The sequence below is a fragment of the Microplitis demolitor genome, chromosome 7, assembly GCF_026212275.2.
Source record: "Microplitis demolitor isolate Queensland-Clemson2020A chromosome 7, iyMicDemo2.1a, whole genome shotgun sequence".
Classification (NCBI taxonomy): Eukaryota; Metazoa; Arthropoda; class Insecta; order Hymenoptera; family Braconidae; genus Microplitis; species Microplitis demolitor.
The window spans coordinates 15,872,602-15,886,307 of NC_068551.1; the positions used below are offsets into that span (position 1 = coordinate 15,872,602).

Consider the following 13,706-nt stretch of genomic DNA (forward strand, 5'->3'; position numbering starts at 1 on the left):
ATTTTGCAGCTATAAGTATACCACTTGATATACTTATAACTGTGAAACAGTGAAAATTCACTGTTTTAGATTTAGAGAGTATAGATTATATATAATTATATACAATTCCATATAATTGTATACAAATATATACATTTGTATATAATTTTATTATTCATTTTTGCATTTTTATATAGAACTATATACGATTGTATAAAATTGTATATAACTATATAAAAATTTTATATAATTATGCATTACCTCTACCCAATTGTATATAGTTCATATATAACTGTATACAGTTATATAAATTTTTTTTTTCATCGAGTACTTAGTAAAATTTTTTTTCTAAGTTAATTTTTATTTTGAGATAAGAGTAGATCAAAAAAACACTGACAAGACAAATCACCGTCAAATTTTCATAATTCAGTTTTATTCATTTTTTTTTTTTTTTTTTTTTTTTTTTTTTTTGAAGGTATATATGATGGCCACTTTACATTTTTCAATAGAAGAATGTAGTAACAGGTTTTAAAGTTTTCTATAATATATTTTGTCATCCATCATCGGAGTATGAAATCGTCCATTAAAAAGTTTTTAATTTTTTAACAGCTTTCGAACCGCTAATAATTTACAGTGGTCGTTTTATGCCTCCTCTGTTTTTTTTTATCGATTTTCGGGTTTATTAAGGATGTAGTCATGATTAAATTTTGAGATCGATTCGTTATTTAATATTCGAGTAACTCAAAAAATTTAATTTGATCAAAAAATAAAATCCATATTTGTGGTAAATATTTTTTATAAATAAAGATCAATTTACTGACTATTTTACAAGAACTTAATTACATAATTATGTATTAAGAAGAATAGAGTATTAAATGTCGAAAAATGGAGCAGTGGCCACAAATAGTACTTCTACCTTATCTTAACCAAAAAATTTTTTATAGTTAAAAATAGTTTAAAAATATTAACGGTTTTTATACGACGAAAGACAAATTTTTTTTTTATAAATTAATTCTTTTGGTAAAATGATTTAAAAAAACATCGCAATGGCATGATAATCTTCGATGACAATACACTGTAAAAAAAGCGGTGCTAAAAATGAACTTATTTTAACTCCGCCCGCTGATAAAACGAAATTACACCGGTGTAGCAGGCGTAATTCGGTGTAAAAGTGTAGTAACCGGTGTAAAAGCGGAGTAAACTACGTCCGCTCAGAGTTTCAACTTTAAAGGTTATAAAACACAAAAAATGTCAGTTCTTTATGAAAATTAGTAAAAAATATCATTTATTAACAAGTATAGTGATCGAGTAAGAAAAAAATATTCACAAAGTAAAATATTTTAACATCGGTAAAGAATATTTACACCGGCGGCGGCGTTATTTACACACCGCTTTCGGTGTTGAAATTTAAAACCGTCGATTTTAGCACCTACACTGCTTGGACTCACCCTGTCAATTTTTTACAGTGTATTTAAAATAAAAAATAATTATTTTCATGAATTACAAACGCATAAAACTATAAAAAATATTCTTATTTTTTATGATTGTTCAATTTTTATTCATCGACCTGTCATAGGTCGATGAATAAAACTATTTGTCACTGTAATTTTTCGCGGAATTCAACTCAATAATCTTTTATTCTTTCTGCCCATGGAGAATAAAGTGCTGCCAATGAGACCGTATAATCTACAAATGAATCACTAGATAAAACTTATATTTCAAACAAATCTGATCTCGTCGATGCAAACAAATAAAAATTTGCCGATCAAAGATCCAATTGTGTATGTGGTGGAAGTTCAGGTGACTTGGGATAATGACGAGTATTTTTTGACACGAAGTATAATATAGGAATCATGTCCATGAAGTATGGGAATAATATTGATGTACATTATAGAAATCGGCCCCATAATTCATTGAAACCGCTGTTCTGATAATGTATAGATAGAATATTGCGGGTACTTTGACCAAATGAAAGTCAGCAAATACTAAATCCTCTGCTAAAAAATTAATAGTCATCAGAAATATTATCGTTTTCCGTAAGATTTTTATTCTGAAACTGATGGGTTGTTTGATAAAAAGCAAGCTTTTAAAACGTGTATTTTTGAGACAGTGACTTTTTTAGGCTGAAGGTACATTTGACGGTGCTTAAACTTTATGTACCTGAATATCGGAACGTTTTGCTAGCAAAGAAAATGAAAATAATTTATGTAACTTTACTATAAAGGTGACTTAAAGAATGGTTGGGGGTGGCTGCAATTTTCGTCTGACGTGCGAAATATTTCAGAAATTTAGATCCAGTAGATTTTTTACTTTTCATTTCGTTTTTTTTATTTTCGTTACGCGAAAAACGTTCAGATCTTCAGGTACATCACTTTTGCTCATTTCGAAATTAAGAGACAGATACCTTTGAATGTTCATAACTTTTTTATTAATCGGTGATGAAGTTGTTTTTATTTGTTCAATTTATAATTGTTTTTTCTACAATCTATAGTTTTTTGAGATTTTACCGACACTTATTTGAAATATACGTCAAAAAGTGACTTTCTCAGCTTAATCTGACCTACTACATGTTAATTATGTTCACTTTGTTATCAATAACTCGCATCACAATTGGTCAAAAATTCTAATTTTTTGCAATTCCATTCAAGACATCCATCTTAATTTTATATTATAATTTCATAAAATTCTACATATGAGACCTATAGCATGACTACCTTAATATGTAAGTCATAATTAAAATAAACTTTTAGCAATTATAATTCATTACTCCAGTTCAAAACCCACATAATAATGACTATTAAAAAATAATTATAATCATAATTACCATTTTTCTGATAATGTTCTTTCTTTGTATCAATAATTATTACGATTTTTCTTACGTAACTAAATTTTTTTTCTCAATAAAAAAAAATTAACCGTTACAAAATACAGATGATAATGTCAAATATATTTATTTACAAAGGAATAGTTCAAGTCATGCAAACACAGATTGATTTTTATCTGCGGTTATTGAACAAGAATGTAAATAGACATTACGGTTCGAAAAAACCTTTGACAACTTTTCATATTCAATAAATTCATAGATATCTTTTTATTTATCTTATAAAGATGATAATATGTTACATTATGTTATGTAATATAGTAACTCTTGATTCATATAAAGAAGTATATATAGACCGAATAAGCATCAGTAAATATATAATGAAAAGATTGTAGCGAGGGCAGAAGCTGGTGGCACACGCTTTGCTGGGACAACATAATTCAATTTGACGTCAATTCAACCCTACTCTCTATTATTACTTTCAAGCTTTTTCCTCACTCTTTATTTTATGTATCTAACTGTCTTTCCTTTCTTTCCTTTCTTTTTCGTTCTTCTATATTCATACTTTTTTTTTTTACCACAGCTATACAGCAGATGCACGATGATACGATAATAAAATAAATTAAACATAATTATATTCATTTATTGTGCTTTGATTTCATTTAAAACAAATAATTTCAATTTGAGATCAATACTTTAATTTTTTTACAGCGGAAGCTTGTATACAGAAAAAATAAATTCTCGACTGAAAGCAAACATTCTTGATTTAAGAAAACTGTTTTTAAGACCTCAATTTTCTCGGGTAAATTAGAAATCTCCTCTGACCAAGACGAATTCTCTTGACTCAAAAATTTTGACTTGGTTCCCAAAAATCTTTGTCTTCCAAAATATTTTCTTGACTCAAGATAAAATTGACCACCGTTTGTATTTTAAATTTAATGGCTGCCGCACTAACTTATTTTTCCCAGAAAATTATTTTATAAAAAATTGACCGACGAATTTTTTACCGTCATTTCGCATCTGAATAGAAGTGAAGATGAATTTTTTACGAATTTTTTTGAATTAACAAATTGATCGTTATATTGAGTGATAATTTTCAGTTAACTGACAATTACAAGTGCTACTACACTTGATATTGTCTAGGAAATTATTTTATGAAAAATTGACCGAAAAGTTGGCCAAATCATTTTCGACGTCAATTGTCAGCCAGTTTTTCGTGATCTGAGTGAACATGGAAACGACGGTCATTTTCTATATCTACTTGGCACACTCATTATTTGAACAATTATGCTGTAAGCCATAACTTTTTTCTGAAGCAACTATTTAACGGACACTGTAAAGAGATCAAAAGTGAAAAAATAAACTACATTTTATTTTTTGTTTTGCAATAATTTTTTCAATTTAATGAAGGTTAAATGCCACTTGATTAGGCTTTGTATTTTAGTAAAAACGCCATAATTATAAGTTGGCAGTTTTTCATGAGTAATTATGAAATTTTATACCCTTACTTTTAGGGTGACTACTCTCTAAAATCGAGTTAGTGAAAATCACGTGACAATCACTATTTGGCAGTGAATAGTCACTTATTGCAAGTGAAAAGTATACAACTATTTGAATTAGTGACATACTTTTCACTAGCAAACAGTGAATATTCACTATTTTCACTATTTCAAATTTAAGAGAGTACCTTGATAGAGTTTAAAAATTTCAAAAATCGGTTGAATATTTGAGAATTAATGGCAATTTTAAATTAACAAACTAACGAATAACGTTACACTGAGAAAAAGAATGTGCTGTAAACTAAATTCCGTTCTCATCAGTCGCCGTTGGCTTAACGACGCTAAATTTTGAGTGAAAAACGTCTCGTTTGAGCGAATTGACGGTAATTGGCAGGACATATTTTTTTTCTCAGTGTACTTTTATGGCATCGTTCTTACATACCTTTTGAATAGAAAGATCTTGCTTATTTCCGTCAAAAGCATATTTATTTTAATAACGTAAGCTTTAATTTTCTACTTTAATTTTTTATTTAATGATCGTTTCTATGGGGATTCTTAATTATTTTAGTAAAAAATCTACTTCCATTCCGATCGCCGAATAGGATAAATTATTTTTTTTTTATTATAACAAAATTGATAAAAATATAAAAACTTTTTATTTTTGTAAGCAAATTAAAAAAAAAATTTATTGGATGATTAAAGTCTCAAGGATGATTTCAGCGAGCAAATATCGTTTTTCTTTACATTTTTGCAATATACTAAAGCTGTAGTATTACAGAGATGTTTAGTAGCCCATAAAGTAGTGGATAATCGAAACACGCGAGGGTCTATGCGTATAAGGTCTATAAAAAGCGCTTATACATTTATTTTAAAGCCAATGCTAAATAATATTAACGCACGATATTGTTAAATAAATAGTGTTGGGTGAATAGCGAGAAAAATGTCGAGGATGTTGTATGTTGGTAATTTGACACAGCGAATAAGATAAGATCACAGTGGGTCTTTTTATTTTTTGCCTTATATTAATATTATTATTATTATTATTATTATACTTACTATACACTGGCACCCTTTCCGATTTTAACTTCTGCTAACGCCTAGTTCATTTTATCTCCGTCGCTCCCTTTTGCTCTTTGATTTTTCTCCTTTTTATGTAGTCCTCAGCTAGAAGGACTGCTTACTCTGTAATCTCGTAAATCCAATTGCAACTAAGTGTTTGAAAGTGACGTGTTCGATGTTATAACCAAATCGTGATGAACGATCGCTTGAATAAATGGCGCTTAACTTTTTATCAGCTAGATCACTGTTCAGATTTACTATGTAAGAGGATTATTATATAGTCGTATATTTTTTTTTTGTATAGGACACAAATGTTAGACATTTAGGGACCATAAGGACCAATTATATTTATTAAATATCAATTATTTGTGTATATAATATAATTTTTGTTCTTTTTTTATTTTTTTGAAAAGTGTTTTATTAAAATTTAAAAAAAGCAATTAGTTTAGAGTGTGAGACCTTCGATAAATCTGCGAAAGTAGGGTTTTATTTTGTAAAAAAACATCTTTGAAAATTTTTAGTCATATTTTTTTTTCAACGGCTTATTTGATCCAATTTGATGAAAAATTTTAAAAATCTTTGTTGCAACATTTCAATTTTCTACTTCGTTACGAAAACAGGAAAGACTGGAAAAAATCAGCCGTAATGTAAATTTGAAATCCTGACGAAGCATTTTTCAGTTATTAAATTCACTTCATTTTCCCTAAAAGCTTATTTCGCTGGCTTTTATTAGTATTTTTTATTTATTATTTTTTTTTATTAGTTTTTTCGTAGAATTGTTTTCAATTTAGAAAATATTACAGCAAAAAAAGTGACTTTATACTGAAATTAATAAAATAGTAAATGGAAAATGCACAAAGCTCACTTGCTGCTGCATTATCGTGTAGCTAAAAGTTTCATCTTTGAAATGTAGCTTAACAAAGTTCAACTATGACTCTTTCCTAATACAATGAAAAGTAGAGCAGCAACGTTAAAAAAATTAAGGAATTTTTTTATACTCTTTGTTTCATCTAAAACTGTTGGACGATATACTATTTGACACTGATATACTAAAAAGGCCTGAAAGTAATGGAAATTAAAAAAAAAAATGTTTTAACTTTCTGCTATAAAAATAGATAATTTTCGAAAATCGAGTTTTTATCAGATGTCAACGTTTGGAGATCCTAGAAAGCTATTCTGAGCATTTTCAGAATGATGTGTGAGTGCACGCGTGAGTGTGAATGCTTTATCACTTTATTACTAATCTACTGATTCGATCAAATAGACTCTGAAATAATTAAGAAATACGAAAAAAAATTCTTATTTAGTTTTTTTGAAATTTCTCAAAAAAAAAAAAATCAATAGATTCCAAAATCCAATCAACTCTAGAATTGAATAAAACGCATCGACTGCCGTAAGAACAGTCTCAATCATTGGATTTGTTCGAGAGATATCGTTGGAGAAAGAAATGATGAAAAACCGTTTTTTTAAATATCTTCGAAAAAATTGGATCGATCGATTTTAAATTCTAATCTACTCTAGAACTATAAATTGCATCGATTGCCAAGAGAACCATCTTAATCAATGCATTTTGGATTTTCCAACATTTTTTTTTTACTGTATAAAAGTAACAACAAAACAAAATAATAAGTAAGCTAAATTTTTATTTTAACATGACTGTTCGAGGTGTATGTTTGGATTCCTGAACTTTTCTATTTATATGACGGATCTGAGGTTATCTTATAAAATTAAATATGTTTTACCATCTATTAGAAATCAATGACTTAAGTCTATAAAAATTGATAAACTATTAGCCTACGATTTAAAAAAAAAAAAAATTGTCTCAAGAATTGATAAATATTTTTTCTAAAAAATATATACATATATCAACAAATCAACCCAAACTTAAAAAATTATAGTTATTACAAAGATTTACAAAATCTTATAATTCTTTATCTAGTAATTTTTATCGAGGTAATTCGTCTATCGAATCAATTGATAGTAGTACGTAAGCGATCTTTAAGCATGTAATAATATCAATAGACTTCACCATGATAATCTAGAAACCATAAACTCTAAACTTGTCTATTAAATGAATTGTTTAAATCTAATTCTTCTTTATTTTATAGGAAATTGGGTACACATTGGCATTCACGATAAAGCAAAACAAAACTGGTTTACCATAAAGGTCTTGATCTTTACACTTTTTGCCGAGAGTAATTTAACTGACTCGGCATTATTTTTCTACTACGATTTTGAAACAAGTCAATCTTATTCATTTGAATATTATATATGATGGAAGGGAAAGTCTTCAGTGCTAGGTGGTTGTACGAGTAGCACGAGTAATTCGGCGCTCGCCGTGAGATCGCGCCCAGCTGCATGCGTTGTCCCTGGTAAGAAATATATCTCAAATGTATTATATGCCAAAGTTATAGATGTTTTTATAACATTATATATTTTGCTCTCAAGTAATGTTATTTCGCATAAAAGAGTTACGTACCTATCTAAGTGGTATACATAGTTATATCTTACGGGACATCACAATATTGTTGACTTTTTTTTATGTCCCGATGATTGTTAATCATTCTTACTTTAAATTCAATACTCTAACACATAGAATGAATTAGTTACATTATTATCATCATTACTATTGTTTTCTGTCGACCTATCGTTTTCAATAAATAATTATAGTAATTTAACATTAATTTTAAAAATTTATTGGTATATTAAGTTATTATGAATTTAAATATATTATAATAAACATTTTCAGTTATTCTGTTATGTAGAATCACTCACAAAAACAAATCCCTAAGTTTCTGTCACTCGGTACATGATTAATGTCACTGACTCCATTTAAAAATAAAATCTATTGATTTTTTTAAATCTTTTGACAACTGAGCACTTAGATTTTGAATTTCACTAGACAGTTTTCCGCACTTGAAATTACTCAAGGGTAATAAATGAAAGAAAAGTTTGTAAATGGAATAAATTTTTGCAGAAATAATAATTACATGAAAAACATTTCATCTGTAAAAAAAAGTGCGTCAAGTATACTCAAAAAAATGAATATTTGTCCCAAATAAATCAATTTATTTGTGGCTTTTTTAAAAATATTTTTTAATGACAAATAAATATATTTGGTACAAGTAAATATGACAGTTGATCCAAATAATTTTATAATTTGACTGGAATATATCATTTATTTGTGGTAAGTAATTGATATATTTGTGGTAAAGATATTAAATTTGTGACAAATAACCTAAAATTTGGCGATACTATACATATATTTGAAGCCCTTGTTTATTTGTAGCAATTGAATCATTTCTTTACCACAAATAAATCACTTATTACACGCAATTAAACTACTCAAATATATTATATCTTTCTCACAATTGAATATGTATTTGGTTATATCCAAATATACGATATCTTTGGCTCAAATAAATATTTTTTTCAGTGTATAAATCTATCAGAGTGGAAATTTTTGAAATCAAAATAATCACCAAGTACCTAAGCGGCACATAAAAATAGACAATTTCTGTTCAATTTAAGTCACTAATTGATATTTGTTAATTTCTTATTAATTAAAAAATTAAATTTAAAAATCATATGGATAAACTTAGCGCGTCAGTACTAGCTTAAATAAGTCATAAATGAATATAGTACTAGCTCGCCAAGTATACCTGTAGAATTTTTAATTAAATTTTTTTTTATATTATACACTGTGAACAATTCCCAACAAATTTTATTATGGGTGCATAGTAACACTGGATTATAAGAAAACTGATACAAAATTTACAAGTGTCCCATAGTAAACGTATGCGCATAGGCCACAATCGTGTAGTCTGCGCATACGTTTACTATGGGACACTTGTAAATTTTGTATCAGTTTTCTTATAATCCAGTGTTACTATGCACCCATAATAAAATTTATTGGGAATTTTTCACAGTGTATAAAAATTATACTTAAGCGGCAGAAAATAAAATTCAACATATTATTGCATACTTGGCGCACTTTTTTACAGATAAGATCTGTTTTCTAGCTGATAATATATTATTGTGTCTATTCTTTTAACTTTATCAGCATGAACACAGAAAAAAATAATCGTCATTACAATCTCAGGTGGTAGTCAGAACCATCTATAAAAAACAAAAATAAAGATGGCAGTCTCAGCTATTCACAATGCTGTGTCTGCTATCTAGATATTATTGAGTACTATCTACAGAGTAATTAATATAATCTAGACACTCCCTACAATGTAAATAGTTGGTGACTGCCATCTTCATTTTCTTTTATCCAGATAGTACTGATTACTATCAGGTATAGTAACCACGAGTATTTATTGTTTGCTATGTAGGTAGCAGTGAATAAAAAATTTAAACTCTATTTAGTAAAAAAATTATTAATTAATGATAAAGCGTATCGTTAAATGTATATTATTATAAATAGAATGAAGTAAAATATAAAAATGAATTGCAAAAAAAAGTTCCCACAGAAAATATAATGGATTTAAAGTTGGTTGATATAATATTACAATTGCTGTCACAACACGAGCCACTTGATCTGACCGATTAAAAAGCCACCTCGGGTTGCTTTAAATAGTTCCTTTCAATTACTTGTTCTCCCTCTCTTGGTATTTATTAGAAAAAAAAAATCCTTTTTATATTGTTATGTCAGTGTCATGTGACATTTTTTTCGCCGTCACTTCATTTTACTTTTGTTTCCTTACATACTTTACTTCTATATATTCGTCGACCTAAATTTACTCAAGTGTCAGATAGCTAACCTAACCTAAAAAAAAAAAAAAATACTCGAATGGCTGCTGAGAAAGAAAACACCGAATTATGACTCTAACCAGATCCCATTGGAATTCAATCAGTCGAGCGGATGAAATTGTATTCGATTCAATTTTATTACTGACGCCACAGTGGCAATGAATAACTGAATCATTTTATTCCGATACATTGATTTTTTATTACATATTATATTTAATATACTCAAAATAATATTTACATCTGCATAAAGTAATTAATAGGATGCTTTTCATATTCATAAACAACAAAAATAATGAAGTTTGTTACTTTAAATTTATGAATTTACATTAAATGTAAAAGATGAAATATTCAGAAAAGAGAATTCATTTAAAAAAAAAAAATTTTTTTTGAAACATACTTGGAATAAGTTTTCAATGTAATGGCAAATCTTTAGGTTTGCGACACGTGTGCTTCAGCATATGCTTCTACTACTACTTCAGTTACGTAACATACACATATCCTGGGTGTATTTGCATTTAGATAGAATTCCATATTTTTCATATGATGCGGCTAACCGGTATCCTATACTCATTCTCATTATTTTTCGCTCAACCAAAATTTAACCACTGCGATATTATTTCATTTATTACTATTTTAAATATTAAAAGTAAATGTACTACGCACAGTAAAAAATTGTGTTAAAATCAACATAATCTAGGTTAAAAACGGTCCACACAATAACAATATTTATGTTATTTTTTAACACAGACTATTTGTGTTGAATTTCAGCAAAAAAATTGTGTTAAAATTACAGCATAAAATTCGGGTAGTATGAGATATAAATTCAACACTTTTTAAATGTCAGTGGCAACACCAAAAAAAATCTTAGTTTTAACATTTTATTTTTGTACCATGGATATTCCGTAAATATAGCATTCATTGGTGTAGTTTAAGAGTATTTCTTATGAAAACTAATGTATACATCTACACTGAAAGAACAATTTCTTGATATTAAATAATTGCTAAAGTTGATACTTTTTAATAAGATCTTATTTATATTAAAGATATATTATTGATGATGAATATATATAGTCATAATTTAAATAGTGACAAAATTTCACAGTATTTAATACAAATAGATCATATACTTAAATAATCTATTCTATTCAATTAAATATCACTTAATATTGAAGATATTTTAGTTACTATCAATGAGAACTGCGATTCTATTTAAACCAATGTTCTTTAATAATAATGCTACCTAAATTTCCCACAAATATATCTTAATAGTTAAGATCATACTTATTATTAAGATATGTCAAGGGCGCTCACGCACGCTAGTGGAAAATAATGAAATTAAAACAGAAAAAAACTGCCCACCTGTTTAAAAGGTATCAGATAAATCAGCATCCATTTTTATTAATCAGTGTCAGTGCGTAATCATTTATAATTGTATTCAATAGTGTTGTCAGTTAAATAAACAATACTGAAAATGATGATAAATGCTGAATGATTTCAAAAAGAGAATTAGAGTAAATAAAATACTAATGTGAAATTAAATAATAATTAAAAGAATATTATTTTTACTTTTAATTTGACTCTATAATTTTATGATCTTTATTATATTCATTTTTATAGTTATTTTGCATTAATTAATGTTTTTTATATTATTTTATTAAAATTATAATATTGGAAAAATAAAATAAATGTGACATTTTTATTATTAATTAAAATACATTCACTTTTCTCAAATAGTTTTACGATTAATTAAAGATTTTTTATTTTTGATTTAATCCAATATATTTGCAACGGAACTACTTGAATAATTAATTTGAATGTAGACTTCTTTAATATAAATACCATACTATTTAATTTAAGAAATCTATTTCTCATTCAAATATCAATATCTTAACTATTAATATAAGTAGACTTGTGCCAAGAATATTTGGTTATTTAAAATAAATAGTTTATTCATAATGAATGGAAATCTAATTCTCCATAATTAACTCTACCATTTATTTATACAGTGGACTCTCGATAACTGGAACTTCAAGGGAAGTGATAAAAACTTCGAGTTAAAGAGTTTTCGACTTAACGATACTCGAAATTTGCAAGTAGATTATATAGACTGAATATTATGAAAACAATTGATTTCTGTTATATAAAGCATATTTATTTTAATTATGGTTGATAAAGTACTGGGAGCTCGTCTGTAATAAGCTGCTACGTCTTTTTTTTTTCATCACAGTTTTTACCGCGTTAATAACATCGAACTTGTAAAGTTACAGTTGTTAATTTTCGTTTAGCACTCACGATGTCTAGATACGAACTGATTAACAGTCAACAGCTTTGCAAGAAAATAATTTAGAGACAAAATATACATTACAAATAAGAATATCAGAAGCATTGAACATTCCTATAGGAATTTATATTTGGTTGCTATAAGCTTGGACAGTTCGGAGAAAAACGTCTTTATATTTTACTACAACTTGTAGAGTTTCACTTTTAAAATTCTTCTTTTTTTTTTAAAGTTTGAGTTACAGAGTCTAAATAACTCGAGATATCGCATATTTAAGAGTTCAGCGAAAGGGAATACAAATTTCTTTCGAGTTACTGAGATTTTCGACTTAACAAGGTTCGAATTATCGAGAGACCACTGTATTAAAGAAAATATCTTAACTATAAATATATCGTTTTTTCAGAGTAATATAATTCTGTAGAAAAAATATTAAAGTCCAAAATTAAATCCTCATGGCCTTAATTCCAAAATTTAAATGTATACATGCATTTTTTTATAACGTGAGCCATTGAGATGTGCACTTTTAAAATTTTTTCAATTTCTATTGAGAAAAAAATAAGCGATGATAATGTTTTATACAAAATGTAAATTAACGTAATTTAACATTGAAGAAAGAGCAGATATTCTGTATTGTATGATACATTTATATGTATTAATTGAAAGGCAATTTGAATGATGAGGTGAATACAATGACCGCAGTTGCTACTACTGGTGTAGTATTACGATTAATGTCTGTTTCAATTGGAATTGGGGCATCACAAGGTTTCTCAACTGACTGCAGATCCTCACCCACTACTATATATATTTGGACATCTATACATAACCACCAACGCTTTGATATTGTTTTCAATAGAAACGTCAGGTATTAAATTAAATCTATATTCACCATACCGACAATCTTGGCTTCATAACTAATTACGCTTTTCCAATCTATATAATGTAATCACAATATGTCTATTCACTTGATTCTACATACTGTTTACATTTATTATATAGAATAGCATCAGTGAGATATTGCTAATTGCTAAAAATTTTTCAAAATGATAAATAAATATAAGACATGGTTGAGAGGTTTTTGATGAAATAAATAAACCATTTAAATATTAATGATAAGTTTTTTTTATTTATTGTAGGCATAATAATTAATTAATATTTTTCTATAATAATAAGATATTTTTTTTTTTTACCATTTTTGCATTACAAATAGCTCACAGTAAAATTTATCTGACGGCCATTGGATATTTTAAATAATTACAATTATTATTGTTTGCTTAATTTATAATTCAATTAATAATATTTCAATGTATTTATTATC

The 13,706-nt window shown here is 27.2% G+C and overlaps 1 long non-coding RNA gene across 1 annotated transcript in view; it reads left to right on the plus strand.

Annotated features, from left to right (window-relative positions):
* Positions 1 to 13,706, plus strand: part of LOC103575380 (ankyrin-3) — a 155,373-nt gene that overhangs the window by 73,928 nt on the left and 67,739 nt on the right. The window contains exon 3 of the long non-coding RNA XR_001345329.2: positions 7,467 to 7,730. This is a non-coding gene — a long non-coding RNA (ankyrin-3). The remainder of the gene's footprint in view (positions 1 to 7,466; positions 7,731 to 13,706) is intronic.